A 24,470-nucleotide genomic window follows, 5' to 3' on the forward strand; every position below is an offset into this window, starting at 1 on the left:
GAAATGTTATCGTCTATTTTCGTAGCTATCGTACCACCCAGAATCACTGATCACAAAAACGAATGGGCGACTTCACTTAGACTATCACAAACAATAGCATCTTAGACGTATTAAAGTGGATAAAAGCGTTTACAGAGCCATAGACCATGGGACAGAAGTAGCACTAAGAAAAGCCAGTGTAAGCGTTGTGGATTCCTGGGAAAATTTATTGTAATTATAACTGGTTCAAATGTGTTTGAATTCCTAAGGCACCAAACTGATAAGGTCATCGGTTCCTAGACTTACACACTAATTAAACTAACTTATGCTAACAACAACACACACACGCATGCACGAGAGAGGACTCGAACATACGATGGGAGGGAATTACAACTGGTGGTTAGCACAAGTACAATCTAAAGCTTCATTAAAATTCGCACAAGTATCAGTCTTCAAAAGAAAATTGACAGGCACAGTAGTCTTAGACTCAACACTCGACAGGTTATTACAAAATGGAGTCTTTTTTCGTTGAGTACAACTTAATTACAACTTATTGTTCGTCAGTACCTAATTGTAAATTAGGCATTACTACCACTATAAAACCGAGCGAGGTGTCGCAGTGGTTAGACACTGGACTCGCATTCGGGAGGACGGCGGTTCAATCCCGCGTCCGGCTATCCTGATTTAGTTTTTCCGTGATTTCCCTAAATCGCTCCAGGCAAATGCCGGGATGGTTCCTTTCAAAGGGCACGGCCGACTTCCTTCCCCGTCCTTCCCTAATCCGATGAGACCGATGACCTCGCTGTCTGGTCTCCTTCCCCAAACCAACCAACCAACCAACCAACCACTATAAAGTTCTAATTGTAGCATTAGAAGTACTGTCTCATCAATTTAAATGTAAGATGTTTACCAGAGTTTCCTATAGCCACGTAAACACATATAACATCGGTCACCACTCTGTTCAAAGGAAAAGAGCTTTGTTTCTCATGTTACTGCATTCTATGAAAACTAAATGAACTAATCTAAAATACATATCTTAATCAACAATTTAAAATAAGCATCTATCTGTCAATCACTACCAAATAGTTAACACAATGTAAGTTACATTGATTGTCAGACACTAATTTGCAATGTACCTGGCATAATATGTGGTTCTAATATGCGAGATTGGCATGTACACGATAGCCTCTTTGAACCTATTATTTTTTAAATTGTCCTGATATATATATATATATATATATATATATATATATATATATATATATATATATATATATAACGAGCGTATGAGGATTGTGATAGGGAAGGCGAATGGTCGACTTAGGTTTATTGGGAGAATTTTAGGGAAGTGTGGTTCTTCTGTAAAGTAGATCGCATATAGAATGCTAATGCAAGCTATTCTTGAGTACTGCTCGAGTGCTTGGGATTCACATCAGATAAGATTAAAGGGAGACATCGAAGCAGTTCCGCGGCAGGCTGCTAGATTTGTCACCGGTATGTTCGAATAAGCAAGTATTACACAGATACTTCAGGAACTCAAATGTGAATCCCTGGTGGGAATGCGACATTCTTTTCGAGAAACACTACTGAGAACATTTAGAGAACTGGCATTTGAAGCCGTCAACATACATTTCGAGTAAGGATCACGAAGATAACATACGAGAAATTAGGGCTCAGTCGTTTTTTGCTTGCTCTGTTTGCGAGTGGAACAGGTAAGGAAATGACTAGTAGCGGTATAGGGTACCCTCTACTATGCAACACTGAATTCGTGTTCAGGAGGAGGAAGGTTCAAACCCGCGTCTGGCCCACCTGATTTAGGTTTTCCTTGATTTTGTAGGCCGGCCGAAGTGGCCGTGCGGTTAAAGGCGTTGCAGTCTGAAACCGCAAGACCGCTACGGTCGCAGGTTCGAATCCTGCCTCGGACATGGATGTTTGTGATGTCCTTAGGTTAGTTAGGTTTAACTAGTTCTAAGTTCTAGGGGACTAATGACCTCAGCAGTTGAGTCCCATAGTGCTCAGAGCCATTTGAACCATTTTGAACCTTGATTTTGTAGCGGGCTGGGGTTTAGTGACACTAGATATTGAGCGTCAGTGTCAGAGGGGAGCAAAGGTCACAATTTTGTCAGGGATGGCGGGAAGGAAGCGACACTTTGTGGGCGGTGGAGTGGGCTCTTTCCTTGGCTCAGTGGGTGTGAGTGAAACATTGGTGGACCCACTAACAGTCATTTATTGAGACCTAATACTCTTTAAACAAACTAATACATTGTCTCTTAACTCGCTCAATTCCTCGCGGCTGCGGAGAGGCGGAGTCGTAGCGCGCAGATTCCGGTGACAGCTGGTGCAGCGGCGGCTCGTGTTGCAGCAGAGCGCCGACACCGTATTCTTCCCTCAGTACCGTGCCCGTCACACTCAGAGGCGGCGGCCCGGCCTGCTCCTTGTGAGTTCGCTCGTTGCGTATTAACAAGCGGCTACGGCGTGACGCTGAGTGCTCTGTCCCGGAATCGAACCAGCGACCCTCAGGTTCGGCATCTTTTGGCGGTGTTCATCAGCCTCTAAGTTCACAGGCTACCCATTTGGTGTGGCCGCAGTCCCTTCGTCCTCACCAGCAACCTGGATAAGTAACACATGAACTTCTTTCTGCTAACATCTGGGATGGCATCTTCTGCGTCGACCTATTGGCGCCGTACCGACAGCTTCTTCTGTCGAGCAGCAGAGTGGCTAAGTCATTGTAGCGAAGTGTGACGTCCACTGACTAACCATCTGCCCGTCCGTTCAGGCGACATTTCTTCGTGTCTCCCCTCGAAGAACCGTCCTAAGGACCAACTCAAAGGACAATCTCACGCCCGTCTGTCGGAAGTATTTATTCGGTATTTTTGCCAATGTCGCTAAGTTTCTAGGGCGGTGACTGACCCTTCGTTCGTTGATCTGTGCATCTCAAGTTGGGCTGAAACGCGACCAGTGTCGACACACGTGCCGGCTTTCCACTGTTTTGCCTCTAAGCTGGTGTGGTCGGCCATTGCGCTGTCAACCTCTTGTACACTGAGTGCCTCTCGGCCACTGATGTCCGAACTGCACTGGTCGTTGTTGTCCTTGCAAGCATTGCCCGTCTGCTCGGCCTTTGACCTGTTGACGTGCTGAATGCTGCTGGGCAAACTCCGCTGGTCATCGACCTTCTCACGTTGGGCAGAAACGTCACCAATGTCACACACGTGCCGGCCTTCCTTGTTCGACTGCTGCCGCTTCTGAATATTGTGGCTTGACGTGTCAAAGTCTCTAAAATGTTCACATAGCCTATAATAAGTCTTTACGTATATTTCTACTTTGCACAAGCATAAATGCACATAATTATTACACATAATTCTTATACACTCTACAATTTCGATTCAGGCAAATAGTGGGATGGTCCCTTTGAAAGGTCACAATCGATTTCCCTCCCCATCCTTCTCTAATCCGAGCTTGTGCTCTGTCTCTGATGACCTCGTTGTCGACGGGATGTTAAACACTAATATCCTCCTCCTCCTCCTCTGCTATGCGCCTTATGGTGGTTTGCGGAGTGTGTATGTAGGTTTAGATGTAGATGCATCACTATTTCACAGAATTCACAAAAAAACGCAAAAACATATTTATTTTGTTAAAAAATTTCCGCCATTTGACTGTTAATTGTTCATTTATTGTACACAATCATGATTTCGGCTTTGTAGCCATTCTCAAGTGCATGCTGAACTGCAAAATTAATAAAACATACATATCGTACAGTGGAGGGAATAGAAACAAGCTCTTGTTACATATTTGCAAATATTACTTACTTGTAAAATACCTCTGACCTGTCAGTGACATGTCATCATCGAAATTTTTTTTCCCTTATTGTAATCTCATTTCCCTGCCCCATATGGGCAGGGGAGGGCTGGCAGTGGCACAGTCCACCACTCTTCAGCCAAATGACTTTAACAGAAATACAAGGGAACTCTTACATAAAAACAGGGGAAAAAAGGGGACATTAAAATACAGTAAATGCAGATAATCGGAATTAAAATATACACTAATATGGGGACATTGGGGGACAATTAAAAAGTCGACATAAAGTTAAAAGAACACAGCTAGCAATTCTTTGCGCACTTAAAATCACTGGAGTCAAACACAAGTTAAAAGTCGGCCACAGTATAAAAACCACACAGAGCGAGACATTTAAAAAACAAAACCACTGGAAACTATGGAACACTCACACAGAATAAAAACCACTGGTAGGGACCTGCCGAAGGACTGGAGTTCGGAAAGGAGGAAGAAAGAGAGGAGGGGGATGGGGAGTGGGAGGAAGAGGAAAAGGGGCTACAGGGGGCGCACCAAGAGGCAGGGGACGGCCAGAGTGGAAGATGAAGAGGGAAGACAAGGCAGGAGGGAGTGCAGAGACACTGAAGGGGAGAACAGGAGAGGGACGGGGTATGGGAGGACGGGGGAAGCCACTCAGGAGAAGGGAGAGGGAGCCCTGAGGAGGAGGCAGGAGGAAGTTGGGGTTAGAGTTGGTAGGAAGGGTAGATGACAGGGCAAAGCTCATCATCTGGGAGGGGTAGATGCTGGAAGTTGTGGTGGGAAAGGAGGAGGAGGGTGTGGAGATGGAGAGAGGTTGGGACACAATGGTAAAGGTGCAGCAACAGATTGTGGGTGGAGAAGAAGACAGACACCAGGGGGTGAGGGGGATCAAGTCGGCGAACAATATATAGGGTGTGGATGTATTCAGGGAAAAGGAGAAGGTGGGGAAAGGGGATGAGGTCGTAGAGGATGCATGTGGCGGACAGGAGGCGCATGCGGAAGGCAAGGCGGAGAGCATGGGATCTGAGGATTTGGAGGTCTTTATAGGACCTAGGAGGGGGGGAAATCCAAGCAACACTGGCATAACAAAGGATGGGATGGATCAAGGATTTGTAGGTGTGAAGGATGGTGGAAGGATGCAGTCCCCATGTCCGGCCAGACAGGAGTTTCAGGAGGCGGAGTCTGTTGTGAGCTTTGTGCTGGATTGTAAGGAGAGGGGAGTCCAGGTGAGATGGCGGTTGAGGGTGAGGCCTAGGTATTTGAGGGTGGGAGTGAGGTGGATAGGACAGCCATAAATGGTGAGGTAGAAATCATGGAGACGGAAGGAGCGGATGGTGTGGCCTATGATGATCGTCTGTGGCTTGGAGGGGTTGATACGGAAGAACCACTGGCTGCACCAAGTGGTGAACTGGTCAAGGTGGGTTTGGAGTGTACATTGGGACCGTTGAAGGGTAGGATAAAGGACAAGGAAGATAGTGTCATCAGCAAATTGGAGAAGATGAACAGGCAGAGGAGGTTTGGCCATATCAGCAGTGTACAGGAGACAGAGGAGAGGTGAAAGGACGGAGCCTTGGGGCACGCCAGCAGAGGGATAGAAGGCACAGGAGTTGGAATTGTGGATAGTGACATAGGAGGGATGACGGAAGTGGAAGGAAGCAACGAGACGGACGAAATTGATAGGGAGATCATAGGTCTGGAGTTTGAAGAGGAGCTGGGGATGCCAGACATGGTCTTAGGCGTTCTGGAGGTCAAGTGAAACAAAGATATTTGAGCGACCGGAGTTAAGTTGGAGGGAAAGAAGATTGGTAAGGTTAAGAAGCTAGTCGTTGGCTGAGAAGGAAGAACAGAGCCACACTGGGTAAGGGGAAGGAGGTGAATGCAATGGGAGAGGATGGTCTTGAAGACCTTACTGAATATGGAGGTGAGGCAGATGGGACGATAGGAAGAGGTATCAGAGGGGGCTTGTTGGGTTTAGGAAACAGCAGGACATGGGAAGTCTTCCACAGGTCAGGGTAAAAGCCCATGGAAAGGAGGACATTGTACAGGGTAGCAAGGACAGCCAGGAAGGACGGGGGGGGGGGGGGGGGGGATTCCTTGAGGTGGCGGTAGGTGACACCATCATGACCAGGGGCAGTGTTGCGTTTGGAGCGGAGGACGAGTGTGATGTCGTGTGTGGTGATGGGAGTGTTGATGTCTGAGGGGGGGGGGGAGGGGGGGGGGGGACTGACCCAAGTACTGGAACTTGGGGCAAGTGGTGGGACAGAGGTATCAGTTCAGTCAAGGACGGTAGGGAACAGGGAGTAATCAAAATGGGGATCATCAGGAATGGAGAAGACCTCGGAGAGGTGGGGTCGAAAATAAATAATTCTGGTCATAAGAGACAAATTGTCATATTACAAGATAAGAGGACATATCAGAGATACAAAATAAAGTTGACATTGTGAACAATGAGAAACCATTAACATACAGTGCGGCGCATTTAGCAGCTAATATATTCCTGTGACCTGCATTCATCACTTCTTTTTATCAACTGACGTTGACATATGTCAAAACAGTGGCAGAGATCGTAAAAAGTGGCACCACTGTGTGAGACACATGATCTTTGCATTATCAGAGTTATTATCACGAAAGGGAGATGGATATTTATTTAGCTAAACGGTTAACATGTCCTAGTAATACTCGTTAATAGCAGCTTCTTACAGGTATATCTTCCAATAATTCAACTCAGTGTGTAAATGCAATTATTTCAGATGACAACAAAATTTTGATCTCCTAACCATCACATTGCTCTAATATTATAAAATCATACTTCACTTGTTGCTGGAGACTCACATAAAAGACGTCACACCTGTGCAACAACTTGCACGAACCACGTAAAGTGGCGGGACTGTCACAAAACTCAGAAATGAAAAATCCTATGACAGAAAGTCCCCACAATAGAACACGAATGTTGGGTAGAGGGAGAACGAAACGGGGGCGGGGGAGAGTGGCAAGGGGAGGGGCTGGTGAAAGAGTCTCAAAGTTGTGTGGCGAAGGAGGAAGAAGAGTACAGCTGAGAGCGAGCGGGAGGTGTGGGCGTAAGATCGAAATTTTTTGTGCATCTAAAATAATTATATTTACACTCTGAGTTGGGTTATTAGAAGGTATACCTGTAAGAAGCTGTTACGAACGTGTAGTACAAAGATATGTTCAGCATTTAGCTATTAAATATCCACTTCTCTTTGCTGGTAATACCTCTGGTAAAGAAAAGATCGTGTATCTCAAACAGTGGTGCCGCTTTGTTACGATCACTGCCACTGTTTCGACATATATCAACGTCTGTCGATGAATAGAAGTGATGAATGCAGATCACAGGAATATATTAGCTGCTAAATACGCCACACTGTATGTTAATAGTTTCCCATGGTGAATAATGTCAACTATAGTTTGTATCTTGGATATGTACTTGTATGTTATACCACGACATCTGGTCTATAAGACGAGAGATATGAATTTGCGACGATGACATGTCACAGACAGGTCAGACATAATTTACATGCAAGTAATATTTCAAATACGTAATAACTGCTTGTCTCTATTCCTTATATTGCATGATATGAACGCTTTATTAACTTCCAGTGCATGCGCTACAGAATACCTACAAGGCTGAAATCATGATTGTGTAAAATAAATGAACAATTAACAGTGAAATAGCGGAAATCTCTTTCTAAAAAATCTATATGACTGTGGCCCCCGCGAAGGAAAAATCATTAAAAATATCACCGTCCAGTGATGCAAAAACTTACGATCCCTGACGTGAAATTTGTGATAGATAACTGCATCACACTTCTTTATAGTATGCCTGTAGTTACTTCTGCAAATGCTGAAGGCTCTCCATTCAAAAAAAAAAAATTTGTTGCGTCCTTCCTACTATGAAATCCACAATCCGCTACAAGTTTCTGGTTAATATCCTGTAAACTCTGTTTACCCCGACTGCTTTGATACATGGGTTTCATGAACTTATGTGATAGTTGGGTTTCACATGATCAGCAATATTTACATCTACACTTAACATACATAATCCGCAAGCCACCATACGGTGCATGGCGGACAGTACCCTGTACCACCACCAGTCATTTCCTTTCCTGTTTCAGTCATAAATAGAGCAAGCGAAAAACGACTATCTATATGCCTCCATACGATCCCTTATTTCTCGTAACTTACCTTCATGGTCCTTACCCGCAGTATATGTTTACGGCAGTACAATCGCTCTGCATGCAGCTCCAAATGCTGGTTCTTTAAATTTTCTCGATAGTGTCCCTCGGAAAGAACTACGCTTTCCCTCCAGGGATTCCCATTTGAGTTCCCGAAGCATCTCCATAACACTTGCGCATTGTTCAAACCTACGGGTAGCAATTCTAGCAGCCCACCTCTGAATTGCTTCGCTGTCCTCCTTTAATACGACCTGGAACGGATCCCAAACACTCGTGTAGTACTCAAGAATGGGTCGCATTAGCGTCCTACATGCTGCATCCTTTACAGATGGACTACATTTCCCCAAAAATTCTCGATCATTCGCCATTCCTACCACAATCCTCACATGCTCATTTCATTTCATATCGCTTTGCGATGCTAAGCCCACATATTTAAACGACGTGACTTTGCGAAGCAGGACACCAATAATGCCATATCTGAACGTAACGGTTTTCTATCCCCTACTCATCCACATTAACTTACATTTTTCTACATTAAGAGCTAGCTGCCATTCATAACAACAACTAGAAATTTTGTGTAAGTCATCTTGTATCCTCCTACAGTCACTCAACGACAACACATTCCCATGCATCACAGCATCATCAGCAAACAACAGCAGATTGCTGCCTATTCTGTCCACCAGATCATTTATGTATATAGAAAAGGAAGCGGTCCCAGCACACTTCCCTGGGGCATCCCTGACCATATCCCTGTTTTCGAATCCTTGCTGGTTGACATGCAGAAATCCATTCTGTTCAAGATTTCACATTATGTTTGAGCTCAGAAGGTGTTCTACGATTTTACATCAGATATATGAAGGAAAAAGATACTGGACAGTAATTGTGTGGATCACTTCTGCTACCCTTTTTGTTGTTGGGCGAGACCCATACCGTCTTCCAACACATCTTACTATTCCACGAATCTGTGGGTTATTATGGTTTAATTATGGTCTACCTAACACACAAATTCTATATACAATCTGACAAGAAATGCATACGGCACTGAGACCGTGTTCAATTTTCGCCATTTCAGTCGTTCCTAAACACTGATGACACTAATATTTTTATCACTCATATGTGCAGTAATACGAGAATTAAAGTAACACAACACTTGTGGAATTTCCCTTGTAAATGAACATGTGAAAACGAAGTTTATCACTTCTGCTGCGTACTGCTAACTCAAAAGGGAACATTCCCAAGTGTCAATCACAGTCATTATGAAACTTGGTGGGTGTGTAGAGAGGGCAAAACAGTATAACAAGTATTTTCTTGTTTGGGCCCAATTTCACTTTTAAGGGGTAAGACGCACGCCGAAAGGTAATTTGGTATTTTAGGTTTCGAGGGAACATTTTAGAAACGATAGTGCATAAAAAATGTTTTGATATAAAAGTTTATATGTAATTAATGTTCTTGAAATGTGTATAATCAACTTTTGTAATAATGTGAAGTGTTTAAAATACCTCACTATAATTAATTAATTTTGGAAAATGAAAACTTTTGTTACAACGTAAATTAAAGAGGCTTTCAAGCCACATGCATCCCTGTGTAATAAATCTGTTTTCTGAAATACCATTTTTGAAAAATTAGCTGTACACAATGTGCTCCTGAATATTTTTAACATACTTAATTAAAATATCTAAACATGCATTACTCTTCTAATTATGTACTTTACTTATATTTGTTTTATGTTTTAAATTGTTATTTTAAGTTTTACATTTATGTTTATTTCGTTTTTTAGTTAACCATTTACATACATGTTTTTGTGAATTAAAAATAATATGTATCTCATTATAATGACAGAAAATAATTTACAATAATGATAATCTGTAAAGAAATGCTAAAAACGCAACCTTTTTTTTACGCCATGCACATATAATGAAGGAAATTTATTCACGTAATGTACACAATGGTGAAGACAATATAAAACAAAATTTAGCAGGATTTCACTTTGTCATGTTGATCCTCTAAACATTCTGATCAGTGTCAGGCATATTTCAGTACAATGGTAAACCTTGGTGATGAGAACTGATTATGTACTTATGGCTGCAGCTTGATTATATTGTTTTTCAAGCGCAGATTGACATAATCATTTAACAGAATTAGATCTCAGAGCCTTCTGACAAGGTTCTTCCAACATAGATAGCTACGTACACACCACTGCTGTACCTGGCCATCAAGCCTCTTTTGGATCACCAGATGAACAATTTCTTGTTCTCAGGTGCCATGCTCTAAACAGTTATTTCATACTGGCATCTGCAAGAATCTAACAATAATACAGATATTTCTCCCTCATTGGGACAGAAAACATCATTTAAATATCTTTTGACATAGTCAGACGTTTGTTTATCAGATTTCTATGCTGTCACAAGGACATTTGGGCTTCAAAAAGACATTCTCGAATTCCTGGTCTAAACTCACAGTAATTTGCTTTTACAACTATGAAAAGGCGGGTGGTCAGTGTGAAAAAAAGCCGTTTTGAGCGTCATAACAGAGGACAAGAAGTATCTGGCGAGCCCAAAGGGCCGATGGCACAGCTACAGCTGTGGAATGTATACAGCTTTAAGATATTGGAAGAACTTCGAGAGAAAATTTTCAGATCTACTTCTATTGAATGATTATGATGTCAATTTCCACTTGAGAAACAATAAAATCAAGCTGCAGTCACTAGTACATAATAAATTCTCTTCTTCAAGGCTTACCAATGTATTGAAATGTGCATGAAACAAATCAAAATACTTAGAGGAGCACCAGCGACAATTTGAAACCCAGCTGAATACTGATTTTATATTGTCTTCTCCGTTGTGTATATTACATTAAGAAATTTCGTTCATTTTATGTGCATCATGTAAAAAACGTTATGTTTAAGCATTTCCTTGCAAATTACCATTATTGTAATTATTTTCTATCATAATAAGAGTGAATGAAATAAAATGATCGTATGGCATTGATGGCAGGGATACCAGACCTGGGAAAGCTCGACTGCACAGTTGCAAGTCTTTCCAGGTGACGAGACATGCAAGTTGATGATGATGACATGGTGATGAGGACAACTCAATATCCACTCCCTGAGCAGAGAAAATCTCCGAGCGGCTGAGAATCGAACCTGGACTTGTTGCATAGCAGTGAGACGCGCTTACCAGTCAGCGAAGGCAGCTGACATCGTAATGAGTTCCTTCTTATTTTCAACTAACAGAAAACACGTTTGTGAAATGGCAAACTAAAAACCAAAAAACACCATGAATGTAAAATAACAATTTCAAACATAAAAATAATATAAGTAAAATAGATAGTTAGAATAGTAATGAATGTTTCGATATTTTAATTAGATATGTTGAAAATACTCCGACAGCACACTGCGTACAGCCATTTTCCAAAAATGGTATTTCAAAAACCAGCTTTATTACACATGGAGGTGTATGACTTCAAAGCTTCTTTAATTTAGGAGGGCTGTTCGGCAAGTAAGAAATGATCGGCCGCGAAATGGAAACCACAGTAAAAATCAAATGAACCTTTGCACGGATGTGTTGGGCAGTGTCTCTAGTATGCCTTTAGATGTCATCACATCGCTCTTATCAGATTTCAGTGCACAGTGAGCTCGCAAAGATGCCTAAAAAATAGTATCTCCCGTCATGTATAGGTACCTGCCGAAAGATTTCGCCTGATTTCATGCAACTCTACATAACATAACTGCATGCATTTCGTTCTTCATGGCAGTTCTCAGCCGCACAATGCAGGGGCAACGAGGATGCTACCGCAGCTTTTCGATGGGAACTGTTTATCAACCACCGAACAGCCTAGCACTGGCTCCCTCTGATTTTCATCTCTGCTCAGATGAGCCACTAGCTATGAAGACAACATTTTTGCATAGACAACGAACTGCAATACAGCGTAGAAAATTGGCGGAAAGCATGGGAGGTTGCCTTCTACGACGAGGACGCTGTAAAGTTGGTACAACGTTACGATAGTTATCGAAGATGGAGTGGCGACTATGTAGAAAAGTAGCTGGAAGCTAATTTCCAAAAATTTTAGAAAATATTATATACAGTCGTCTTCTAAACCATCTGACCACAAATAAAATATTATCCTAGTCACCATTCGTATTTCTGAAGTGTTCTGATGATGAGAAGGCTATCTACACATATAGTGAGAATGTATTAAATTCATTAGACAATAAATTGCCGGTCACTGGTATATTTCTTGAGCTGTCAGAGGCATCTGACTGTGTAAATCACAACATCCTTTTAAGAAAATTAGAATATTTCTGTGTAACAGGAAATGCTGCAAAATGGTTCAAATCCTACATGTCTTGACAGAAAACAAAGGGTGTAAATAGGAAAGAAATGTCTATCATCCAACTGGGAACCAATAACATGAGGTACCCCTAAGGTTCCATCTTAGGGCTCTCACTTTCTCTTGTCTATATCAATGATCTTTCATCACTAACATTACGAGAACAAAGTTTGTTTTGTTTGCAGATAACACAAACATTGGCATAAATAGTAAACCAAGTATAGCCTTAGAAAGGTCGGCCAGTTCTCTGTCACTCAACCTTGAAAAAATATACTAAATGCAGTTCAGAACTTGTAAAATGTTTCCTGCCAGTATATGCCTAAAAGACGACGACAAGCAGACAGAAGAAGATGACAGTGTTAAATTCTTGGGATTACAGCTTGATAATAAATTTAACTGATAGGAGCATACACAGAATTTTCTGAAGCGCCTAAACAAATCTCTATTTGGTATGCAAATGTTGTCAGAGATAGGTGATATAAAAACAAAAAAGCTAGCGTACTACGCTTACTTTCGTTCCACAATATTGTAGGGGATTATTTTCTGGGGTAACTCATCAAGCCAAGCTAAAGTTTTCCACGCTCAAAAACGTGCAATATGAATTATTTGTGGTGTGAAATCAGGAACGTCCTGCGGGGGGCTGTTTAAGGAATGGGGGATACTAACTACAGCTTCCCAATACACTTATTCCTTAATGAAATCTGTCATTAAAATACATCTTTCTTTCAAATCAACAGCTCAGTTCATGGAATCAATACTAGAAATAAAAATAATTTTCACAAAGATTTAAAATCACTTACTTTGGTTCAGAAAGGTGCCCACTATTCCGCAATACTCATTTCCAATAAGATGTCAGCAGCCATACAAGGTCTCACAAATAATGAAGTTCAGTTTAAGAAGGGTCTAAAGGATTTATTGGGGACCAACTCCTCACACTCCATTGATGAATTTCTTAGCAGAATCGATTGATGTGCGTATGTTATTAATAATATCATATAATGTGAATATTGTTTACAATCTGGCTTCTGTACAAATTTTATGCTGTAATGTGATCTCCGTAAATAAGTGCTGTAAAATATTTTTTTATTTTACTTGATTTGATTACGTGTGGTTAGAATATCTTAAGAATTATCATATGCACCTAACTGTATTTATCATTTAATGTTTGGTGACAAGTTTTCTACTCTTAAAAATGAAAAATATGCTTAAGAGTTTTTGAGTCATTCCACATCCAAAAAGGGAATTTCATTTGGGATCAGTGGAATGTACATTAGCATAACTGTTCTTATTTTGTACATACTGATTGTGTACTCGCATTTCCTGACATGTTCCACAACCCAGAGGATTTCCTCGCTATGGATCAGTTGGAACGAAAAGTACATGTAATCTAATCAAGAGAAAATATCTTTCCGTCCTAGGAATGAGGAGTTGGGATGAGAAAACGAAGAGAGTAAGAGAACTTGTGGAGAAGAAACTGTTAGAGTGGAAGAAACGAAATGATGATAAAATAAAAGCTGTTGATATTAAGGTGCGGATCTTATATTAATGGAGATGTACAAGAAATCGACAGAAATAAATAACGAAATACCAAAGCTTATCTGATGTGTACAAAGATCCATTTGAAATAGCCAGTTTATATCACCTAAAGGCATTCTTTCTGGTTTAGCCTTGAGCCACGTGTGGCTCGCGTTCATGCCGTTTTTTCTTTGGCATTTTGTCACATCGAGTGGCGTCTTGTTTCTTCCTTATTTAGTGGTGTAACGAAGTTGCTGGCTTGCCTCCTTGAGTGGCAGCAGCAACGCTTATCGATACTAGTACTGTCGTACTGTCTTTGATGTGACCACTAGTATTTCCGGGTGGTGGTGTTGTGTGTGGTGGTCAGTCGGTTGGGACGGAGCAGCGAGCAAGTCTCTGCGGCGCGCGGGACCGCTGGCACTGTGCACGCGCTGTCGGATCGTGAGGTGCTAGCTGTGAGGGTGACAAAGTTCGTTGCCCACCAAACCTGGACGCTCAAGTTGAGTTGTCAGTTAACCTGTTACGAAATCTCTAGCAGCAATGTATGTTGTGTTGGAGTCAGCGAAATCTTGCAGCCGTCTTCCTATATTGTGATTAATTATTAAAGTGACTGTTACTTGCCAGGGAAGTGCACCAGCGGTATTTTCTGCGCTGTGGCCGTTAACACCCCATTTACCTGCCCTGGTCGTTAGCGTAGTTTTCCGGCAGTGTGCCTTTTCTCGTCGTGTTGATGCTGTCTGGCACAGCATGTAGTTCAACAGCTTTTAAGTTGTCTGGTTCATATTTTGCTTAGAGTGGTTATTGTTCCCTTGACTGTTTTTAGACGCCAATTTCTGAAGACGTAGTGCTGTCCGTATCCTCTAAATTGTTGGTCAGTCCTTGGGCCATCCATAGTTTGGGTTGCCATCCAATTATTTAACTTCAACTCTTAGCTGTCTGTCTCACCTCACCTTACGTTTGAGCTACCTTCTCAGGCCGACCCTTAGAACACTTCTAAGCACCACTTGTTCTGTTTGTTTTAGGTTGTGATTTTCATTTCAGTTTGAAGTATTGTGCGAGACCTTCGGCCATGTATTAATTCAGTTCTTTTTATATTTTACATTAAGGCCTTCAGCCGTGTTAAATTAAAATTTTGAAGATTGATTTTATTTGAAAAAATATTTTTTTCTGAAAATTTGTTCTGTCTGAAATCGTTTGTAATCCAGACCCTAAGCCGTTAGTTGTTCGATGTGTTATGCATGGCCTTCAGCCGAGGATTTACATGAACCCCTTTTAATAAGGCCTTCAGCCATGTGTATTCTTTAAAGGCAAATTTTGTATAGGAAGCAAGGGGTTTATTTTAAATTTTTTGTCTGACTTGTTGTTCAGGCCTTCAGCTATTGTTTCAAATTTGTTTGTGGCCTTCAGCTGTGCAATAAGTTAATATTTCTATAATTAGGCTTTCGGCTGTTCTGTTGTAAGTTTAAAAAGAAATTCCTTGGTTAGAAAAATTGTTTATTAATGTGTTGTTGCCCTTCAGACGTGCAGTGTAGGTCTTCAGCCACTAATTGTTTTCAATTGCATGTTTTTTTTTAATTTACCCTCTATTTTTAATTGCTTTTTATTTATAAGCCAGGCCTTCTGCCGTTCTTGTTTTTGGTGTGGTTTTGGGCCTTCAGCCTAGAAAGCATCTCAAGTTTTCTTTAACTAGGCCTTCAGCCGTATTTTCTAATTCTGATCTTTTAAAGTAATGTGTAAATAAGTGGTTCCTAGGAAAATAAAGTTGTGTGTTTGATTGTACAGCTCACAGTAACTGTTTACTGTCCCATCCACATTCGTAACCTTATCCTGTGCGCTCTCTGAGTACCTACCAACCAGGTACCAGTTCCAAAACAGAGAAGAAATCTGCTGTTAAGGATGTGGTAGATTTGAAGCCGTACAAAGCAAGAATAGCACTAGAGAAAATTTTGAATGTTATGAGTGGAATGAATTTTCATTGTGGAATCTGGGATCCAGGAGGGATGGTGGAGAAGTGATCAGCTATGACATAGTAATCGTCAGGGGATTCACTATTCTTTAGTGACTGTGTGTGGTAGCGTGCATACAGACCCATGCTGTGGCAGTGCTGTTTCTTTCTTTAGTTTTCAGCAATGCTTCCTACTCTTCTGCTATCTTTTGTATCTGTCAAAACAACTCTTCAACTACCCAACTATCCAGATTAAGGATCAAGAAGATATAACCTGAAATCCCAGATCTGACAGAATGCTTAATGACGACGAAACGCTAAGTTAGTGATAGATGATTGGTTTGGCAAATAACAACACTATGATAATTATTTGTGAACAGCTTTATGTAGGAAAATTGAGAGTACTGAGAAAAGCAAGATTGGTATGGTAGTGTGACAATATAAGAACAGGTAAATTTGGTTTGGACTGTGTAACTTTAACAGAAATGACGAATTTGAGAATTTGGTTGCTGTGTAGGTATAATTACTGAATATATGAAGGAATTAAAGATGCATAATAGATGTATGGAGGAGAATAAGAAGTGAGATTTATTTGGTGTGTGTGTGTGTGTGTGTGTGTGTGTGTGTGTGTGTGTGTGTGAGAGAGAGAGAGAGAGAGAGAGAGAGAGAGAGAGAGAGAGAGAGTAAAAAGTGATTTAGTGATTGCTCAATGAAGTCAAATATTCTGATGGGCAATGGTAAGGACAAGTATTACATAATAAGTGATATGAAGAAAGGGTAGGCGAAAGAAAGAGTTAATGATGAAACAGAAAAAGTAAGCTGATAAATGTTGGCAGCAGGAGTGTAGGATAGAGAGAAATAGAGAAGAGAAAAAGATCATAAGTAGGAGTTGTTAGGGGCCTTGCCATAATGTAGTCAAGAGGGCTCAGTGGAATTCAGGATAGAAAAATGAAAGGAATATGAAATATGTTTTGTAGGATCAGTAAACAATCTGGAAAGTGATGCTTAATGTTGTATCGTGCAGTATGGGAAACTGAAGGACGGTTGGTTAAAACGAACATAAAAGTATGCACAACAATAATAAAATGTGATATAATAAAAACTTGAGAATCTAAATAAGCTGGGACTTTTTAGTTTTGCCCATAAATAGATTTATTTGCCCACTAATTGTCTCCAGAAGGAATGAGTTGAAGTAGAGTGTATAATTTTGCCTTTTACAGACAAAGAATATGAATCTGATATGAGGGTAGTTGTGGAATATAGTACTTTATTCCAGGTAGTGGATCCATTTCCAGTACTGACACTGGTCACTTAACTGAAGGAGATATTTAAGTATGAATATTCGTATATAGGATTTTGTAGCATAGTGGATTCACATATTGATTTTGTAACGAGTACGCTGGCACATAGTGTGAGATGATTGGTAACATGATGAGACATTTAATTAGTATAGGCCTACATGAAATGTATACACAGTTGCGAATAGGGACAACCATCAGCTGTGTAATGGAATAACGAAAATGAAAATTTTTGATGGACTGAGACTCGAACACATATTTCCCGCTTCTCACGAGTGGTCGCCTTACCATTACTATCTGGGCACAATTCACAGCCAGACCCAAAGTATTTTATGTTGTTAACCATGTGCCAACCATGTGTTGAGCATGCAGGCATGTCAAAAGGAACATTGCATCATTATTTGTAATAACACAGGCACTGCAAATGGATCAAATGGTTCAAATGGCTTTGAGCACTATGGGACTTAATATCTGAGGTCATCAGTCCCCTAGGACTTAGAACTACTCAAACCTAACTAACAAAAGGAGATCACATACATCCATGCCCGAGGCAGGATTCGAACCTGTGACCGTAGCGGCCGCGCGGTTCCAGACTGAAGTGCCTAGAACCGCTCGGCCACACAGGCCGGCACAGGCACTGCAATATCGCATTTAATTAGTTGCTTTGGTAATCAGGTTTGAGCAACTATTACAGCAGCCGGCCGTTGTGACCGAGCGGTTCAAGGCGCTCGGCCACATCGGCCGGCACAGGCACTGCAATATCGTATTTAATTAGTTGCTTTGGTAATCAGGTTTGAGTAACTGTTACAGCAGCCGGCCACTGTGACCGAGCGGTTCTATGCGCTTCAGTCCGGAACCACGCTGCTGCTACGGTCGCAGGTTCGAATCCTGCCTCGGGAAAGGATGTCTGTGATGTCCTTAGGTTAGTTAGGTTTAAGTAGTTCCAAGTCTAGGGGACTGATGACCTCAGATGTTAAGTCCCATAGTGCTTAGAGCCATTTGAACCATTCTGTTACAGCATACTAATGAGCAGTAATTTCCAGGCGATACTAAATAAAATAGGGAAGAAACATGCAGTGACAAACTGTAAGGGAATTTCTTGTTTTGGTGCATTAAAGTACAAAATAACTAAGACCAGAACTTAATAATTATAGAGCTATAAATGGGCAAGTTATACAGACGTGTGTGTGTGTGTGTGTGTGTGTGTGTGTGTGTGTGTGTGTGTGTGTGTGTGTGATGTTTACTTTAGGTGAGAAACAAATTAGATATGTCTTCACTGTTATGGTATAATTTACTGTAATTATCTGTTTTGCCTGATTTTCTAAATTGCAACAGATCAACATTTATTGCTAATTTTCAGAATATAAAATATGATTGCTTGCTTTATTAGCTGATTCTTGATAGCATTACTCTGTAAGATACCGTTATTTTATTATGTAAATTTTTGATAACTTATCTAGGGATGTAAAATGTCTGGCAGATATCAAAGTAAAATATGAAAATAAACTAAAAAAGTTTCTCCTTGACAGTTCCTTATATTCTGTAGAAGAAATTCTGTTATTGTAATGCATGAAAGATAGTGGGTACGAATTACTAACTCACATCTGCAGATACTGTAAAATAAATAACTTATACAGATGTTCAGCATATAACCATACTTAAAAATTAAAATATTAGATTGTGATGTGTATGTAAAGCAATTCGTTCCACATCATTACAATTTATCGTGAAAATGATCCATGGAAAATGAAACTAACTAACTAGCATATTAATCATGATATATTTGATGACTGATGTTTGTTGTTATGAATCCAGTTTTCAAAGTTTATAACTTTATAAAGTTAAAAACGTTTTATGTGGTCAGATGTCTCAAATGAGGAAGAAACATTTTATCTTGAGAGGTTATTGGGAACGTCTCAAGATAAAGTGGTAAGGGGGGGGGGCACATGTGAGCATACTGCTAATTATGAAAGATAATTTTTTTTCTCCTTGACCTTATTTAGCTTGCTTTTACTCTACACATAAATCTTTGATAGTTTAGAATAATGTTTGTTTCATTCAATAATATTAGATGTAACTGTTGTTGATTCATTTGTTTTAGTATAGAATCTCTTTTACTGAAGTATGCAAAGTTTCAACTTAAGTTTTGTTTTATTTGTAACGATCACTGTGTGAAACTAAATGCATAGCTGTTAAACTAACTGTGATGAGAGAGTGGTATCGACTGTGGTAATAAAACAGTGACTGACAGTTGTGTACACTGGCATGGCATGTTCGCATTTATGTTGTGTATTGCTGACGAGGATCACACGAAAATTTATGGCCGTGTCCATATGTTTCAGACACGGTAATACGAATGTTACAAAAGAAAATATTGGACTGTTTGAATATTGCGAGCTTCATGGAGTACTATAAACAGCAATAACAATGTACACGCAAATGGACAATGATTGTCATTGTCATACCTGGACTATATTGCATATAACTGAATTGCATAAACTAATATACTTTAAACTGATCATTTATTGGGAACTTAATGAGCTGCCGCACACTTTACTATATTAAGTGTCGCCGTGGAGCCTTGTACACTGTTTACTACGTGTGATACAGTTACCAACGGTACTGTGAATTTGCGATCGTGATACTCATGCTAAAAGCGGATGGACTGCAGTTTCGCGGTCGGCGTGTCAAAGTGAATCTCATACTGTTTTAAAACTGTGTACTGCGGATTGACAATGGAATCGTATGTGTAAGATACGTTGTCACCGCACAGATACGAAGTTGGATTTGTACAGCAATGATTACGCCTGACAGGCCTGTGACAAAAGGAATGTAACGAACACTAAAATAATCGCCTGGAGAATCATACCAAGTAAGAGATATTTGCTGTAATTACACGAGTGATGGAACCACTGCAATCACGCTGCCAACACGGACGAGCCGCCGTCGACGCCACAACGCACCGACTACAGACAGATCATATGACAAACAAACTATTTGTGCTATCAGCTGTACAATTGTCAGTTTATTCTCTACCGATTTCGATTGTTACAGTCATCTTCACACGAGAAAAACAGTGGATATCAATGGATGCAATACATATTTTAGTCATGTATGAGCCAACCAAATACAGAAAATATGTAATTGCCATAACAGTCTCTCTTAACCCAGACCACATAAAGGGGCATGTCCGAAAGAACAGACACCATATCCATATAAGTATATAGTTCTGGAAATACCGGCCATGACCTTCTTCTTCCGCGCGGATGCACACATATTACGCAAACTCTTACGGCACTTGGTAAGAATGTCTTCCACGAGTAATGAGTGTGTTGGGTAGGGACACTACGAATGTAGTGTGTGAACATATAAGGTGAGAATGTGGGTCTCGCGGGAGGCGTGCGTGAGATAGTCCCTGCAGTCGCACTGTCCTCTGTGTCCTCGGTGGCTCAGATGGATAGAGCGTCTGCCATGTAAGCAGGAGATCCCGGGTTCGAGTCCCGGTAGGGGCTGATATATATCAACGCCCGTCAGCAGCTGAAGGTATTAATATATAATTCTAATTTCGTTCTAGATAACTGCAGGTCATCAATGGTGTCTGTTCTTTCGGAGATGTCCAAAAGAGCAGACACCATATCCATATAAGTATATAATTCTTTCACGTTCTTCTTCAGGGTAATGAGATCCGAAGACTAGGTGGCCATGCAACTGGACCATCTTCTCTGCTCTAATGACTGGGGCATATATCGAGGTTAGAACGTTACACAGCTGTAGCTTGCGACACACAGTTTATTACAAAATACACACACCAAAAAAAGTTTTGCATCACCTTGGTTCCGAGAGTTCTAGAACCTGTACAGAAAACTGGAATAGAGATCAACATAAACATCATTTCCGCCATTTTTATTGCTCATGAAAACCACACATTGCATGTTTTACCATCATACAGCGAGACCTTCAGAGGTGGGGGTCCAGATTGCTGTACACGCCGATACCTCTAATACCCAGTAGCACGTCCTCTTGCATTGATGCATGCTGTATTCGTCGTGGCATACCGTCCACAAGTTCATCAAGGCACTGTTGGTCCAGATTGTCCCACCCCTCAACGGCGATTCGATGTAGATCCCTCAGAGTGGTTGGTGGGTCACGTCGTCCATAAACAGCCCTTTTCAATATATTCTAGGCATGAAACTTTCTGGCAGATTAAAACTGTGTGCCGGACCGAGACTCGGTCCGGCACACAGTTTTAATCGGCCAGAAAGTTTCATATCAGCGCACACTCCGCTGCAGAGTGAAAATCTCATTCTGAAAATATCCTAGGCATGTTCGATAGGGTTCTTGTCTGGAGAACATGCTGGCCACTCTAGTCGAACGATGTCGTTTTCCTGAAGGAAGTTATTCACAAGATGTGCACGATTGGGGCGCGAACTGTCTTCCATGAAGAAGAATGCATCGCCAATATGCTGCCGATATGGTTGCATTATTGGTCATAGGATGGCATTCACGTATCGTACAGCCATTACGGCGCCTTGTATGACCACCAGTGGCATATGTCGGCATCACATAATGCCAACCCCAAAACAGCAGGGAACCTCCACCTTGCTGCAGTCGCTGGACAGTGTGTCTAAGGCGTTCAGCCTGACCAGGCCGCCTCCAAACACGTCTCTGGCGAATGTCTGATTGAAGGCATATGCGACACTCATCGGTTAAGAGAACATGATGCCAGTACTGAGCGGTCCATTCGGCATGTTGTTGGCCTCATCTGTAGCGCGCTGCATGGTGTTGTGGTTGCAAAAATGGACCTCGCCATGGACGTCAGAAGTGAAGTTGCGCATCATGCAGCCTACTGAGCACAGTTCGAGTCGTAACACGACGTCCTGTAGCTGCACGAAAGGCATTATTCAAGATGGTGGGTTGCCGGCCGCGGTGGCCGTGCGGTTCTGGCGCTGCAGTTCGGAACCGCGGGACTGCTACGGTCGCAGGTTCGAATCCTGCCTCGGGCATGGGTGTGTGTGATGTCCTTAGGTTAGTTAGGTTTAAGTAGTTCTAAGTTCTAGGGACTTATGACCTAAGATGTTGAGTCCCATAGTGCTCAGAGCATGGTGGATTGTTGTCAGAGTTCCTCCGAGCCATCCACTGCCGTAGTAGCACTTGCGCGGCCTGAGCGAGGCATGTCATCAACAGTTCCTGTCTCTCTGTATCTCCTCCATGTCCGAACAACATAGCTTTGGTTCAGTCCGAGACGCCTGGACACTTCCCTTGTTGAGAGCCCTTCTAGCTCAAAGTAACAATGCGGAAGCGATCGAATAGCGGTAGTGACCGTCTAGGCATGGTTTAACTACAGACAAAACCAGCCATGTACCTCCTTCCTGGTGGAATGCCTGGAACTGATCGGCTGTCGGACCCTCTCCGTCTAATAGGCACGGCTCATGCATGGTTGTTTACATCTTTGGACAAGTTTAGTGACATCTCTGAAGAGTCACAGGGACTGTGTCTGTGATAGAACATCCACAGTCAACTTCTATCTCCAGGAGTTCTGGGAACCGGGGTGATGCAAAACCTTTATGATGTGTGTACGTTGTACATGAAACGCTAGTAAGCATCAGATAATATTCATCGAATGAGGTAGAAACACACTTCAACTAGGAAGAATGACGGTCTAAATGAAGATACTACTGCCAAAATTTATTTAAATGCAAAATTGAGCCGGCCGGGGTGGCCGGGCGGTTCTAGACTCTACTGTCTGGAACCGCGCGACCGCTACGGTCGCAGTTTCGAATCCTGCCTCGGGCATGGATGTGTGTGATGTCCTTAGGTTAGTTAGGTTTAAGTAGTTCTAAGTTCTAGGGGACTGATGACCTCAGAAGTTAAGTCCCATAGTGCTCAGAGCCATCTGAACCATCTGCAAAATTGACAATACATATTACAATACAGAAAGAATTATGTTTTCCGTAGCACCTCTCAGGTTAGAAAAATTCTCAAAAGAACACAATATGTCAGATACAAATTATGACGAAAATTGTGAAAATGTCTGAAGAAATGATACAAAATACACATGCAGTACAAGAATGTATAACTTCAAAGTAAATTCCTCTGAGACACATAGTGTCGTTTGCAGACAAAGTGAAATTGGTGCAACACTTTCGCATGAATCCTTCCATTTCAGGCACTTAGAAACGCAATTATTTAATTATTCTTTGGCTAATTATTATTTCACAATTCATTTGCTAATTATTATTTCACACGTGAAAGCACCTCTCTCTACACAACAGAAGACATAAGAAATTAATAGACAGGTACCATAAAACTGTAATGCACGCTACGTGGACATCTACCTCAACGTGTATACGTTGCTAGCCGACTATTGTATCTGACAGATACTAAACTTTAGATGTTCCTTTTGCTGTAGTTCACTGATATTTTGGGACAAGTGAAGACTTATGTCATAGCCATTCTACCATTCAGAGGTCACTGTTCTCAAGAATGATGATTGACTTGGCTTAGACTACTACTATAAACAATGCCAACTTGGTCTGGAAACAGTGGGTAGAAACTTTTACAGAGCAATGTACCACAGAACAGATGTTTCACTAAGAGAAGCTGTGTGAACCTTGTGGATGCCTGCATCTACATGGCAGTTGGTTAATCGAAACAGGTCAATCTAAGATTTTGTTTAAAACCGCATAGAATCGATAGCTACACTTGGCTTCTGGCCGTCACATCACTGCTTATAAAAAATTATAGGTTTCTTGTGTTGCATACATCCTAATTACTATTTTCAAATGCTGATGGACTGATAGATTTATTCATACATTATCGTCAGTTAATTTGAATAAAACGTGATTATTAGTTCTGCCAATTCCGAAAGCCAATTGGACACATATAACAATGGTTATCAATCTGTCCACAGGAAATATTTTCCTATTTGATGCTATTAACTTCTACGAAATCTAATCTCAACTGAAACAAATCTTAATATGTAACTTGAGTAAATCATCTAGCAAATGAATCACTACCAAATAATTAATAACTTTACAAAGTAAATTATAAGCAAAGGATGATTAAAGGCCACCTTAAGGCTTTAATCTCCACTCCAGGATGTCGAACACTATTTTATAGATGGTCTAATCTGTCCTTCGAATATCCGAGATTCATGCGTACAGGATAGTCACTTTGAACATATTACATTTTTAAGTAATGCTCATAATTGGTCCAGAAACTCCATTTTGCCTCATTTCTGCAGTATACCCAACACATTTCAGGTTTGTACTGCTGGCCTACACTCTGAGGCAAGTTGATTTACATAAAGAAATCAAATTGCTTTAAATCAGAAGTTTCTTCTGGTATCCACATTCAATGGCACACATAAACCTCTTCCCACTCTAACAAATGTAGGACCCATGA

At 41.2% G+C, this 24,470-nt stretch overlaps 1 protein-coding gene across 1 annotated transcript in view; it reads right to left on the reverse strand.

The window, feature by feature from the left end:
* LOC126469646 (uncharacterized) overlaps positions 1-24,470 on the reverse strand; it is a 198,809-nt gene that overhangs the window by 3,750 nt on the left and 170,589 nt on the right. The window lies entirely within an intron of this gene.

This window comes from Schistocerca serialis, chromosome 3 (genome assembly GCF_023864345.2).
Source record: "Schistocerca serialis cubense isolate TAMUIC-IGC-003099 chromosome 3, iqSchSeri2.2, whole genome shotgun sequence".
NCBI classification, from domain to species: Eukaryota; Metazoa; Arthropoda; class Insecta; order Orthoptera; family Acrididae; genus Schistocerca; species Schistocerca serialis.